This window comes from Nannochloropsis gaditana (assembly GCF_000240725.1).
Source record: "Nannochloropsis gaditana CCMP526 unplaced genomic scaffold scaffold284, whole genome shotgun sequence".
NCBI classification, from domain to species: Eukaryota; class Eustigmatophyceae; order Eustigmatales; family Monodopsidaceae; genus Microchloropsis; species Microchloropsis gaditana.
The window spans coordinates 20,874-22,382 of record NW_005803669.1 but is presented as its reverse complement, the minus strand read 5'-3'; positions in this window follow the sequence as shown (position 1 = coordinate 22,382).

Sequence of the window (1,509 nt, the reverse complement as noted above, 5' to 3'; positions counted from 1 at the left end):
CTTGGCTTCGGTGCCCGCGCCCTTTGACGTGCAACGACGTCTTGGTTTTTTTTTAATTCTTTTTTCTGAAAACCTACATCCTGAAAAGAAAGAAAGGGAGGAAACTTGACGTCCCCGGGAAAGGAGGGAAGGGCGCTGAAGCCCTAGAGAGCAGGGAGGGAATGACGCGGAACATCAAGAGTTTCGAGGCCCTACCTACCCGGAGGTGCCATGGAAGGCCTGAGGAACGTCTTCGGCCCATGTCCGAGAGAAGGCGATCAGGCGATGCCGGGAGGGACTCGGGGGGTTGAGAAGGGGGGGGTGCAGTATAATTATAATAAGAATTATTAATATTACTACTATGAGTAGTAGTAGTAGTAGTATAGAGGAGGGGGTGCAGTATAATTATAAAGGTAATTATTATTATTACAACTATAAGCAGTAGTAGTTAAAGTATAGTAAAGATTGCATCGACGAGCCGCTGCCTTCGCACCGTTTTAGGGTGTGTCGGCGTGCGCCTTCTGTAGGAGTGGCACCGGCGTACCCGGGAAGGTCGTGGCGGAGGAGGTGTTCATGTCTTACGACCGCGGGAAAACGTATTTTCGCTGCGTCCATGCATTCATGAAAGAAAGATGGAAACCCTGGAACATCTTCATTGGTCAGGACGACGACACTCTCACCCAGAGTCTGAGTTCTTGGTGGCGATGGACTTGTTCGTTGGGATATACATTTACACAGTATCTCTTTGTCCACGCTCAGGTGGTACGGCATCTCCAGCCTCCCACGCAGGCAGCATCCTAGCCGCTTACGTTGCCCTGTCAGCTGTGATGCCCCGGTCCCTCCTGTCACCAGTCACTTTACTGTCTTCCCTTCCCAGCGTTACGCATCCACGTTCACACACCCATTCCACCCGCAAGACGCGTCCTGGGAAAAAGTCGCGTCCCGCGGGTCCTTTTTTGGGGGGCGGTGTCACGCTTTTTTTCCCCTCGCAATGAATGACTACGTGTATATATGCCTCTGATACCTCAACCCTTGCACCAGACCCTGTTTTCAAGCACAAGAGCCACACGTTGGCCCGTGAACACCACGGGATGCTCATATAGCCCCCTCATTTCCTCCGTCTGCATGCCCTGCCCGCGACGACTACTTTTATGTGTTTGGCTTTTGGCTTTCAGATGCCATTCGCGGTGGGCGATGCCGGACAGGCGCAAGCCCCCCTGGTGGCTCCCAGGGGGGGTAAAGAAAGCTCGTGTGTACAATTAATGGGCGCTTAGCGCGCCCTGACACCACGCGTGCCTGATGCACGCCATGGGTGATGGCCGTGGAAAAGGTCGCGCAGTTTTGGGCAAGCTATTTGTCGGCTCGTGTGATTGGTCCTGAGTCGGGCGGTAGCAGCTACTAGCTCGCTCCCCGAGTTGACATTATCATTACGACGATGGCATGACACTCGACATTATCATTCTGCCGATGACATGACACTCACGGTCCGCGGATGCCTCCAGTCGGGCATCCACGCGTGCGATCATCTCG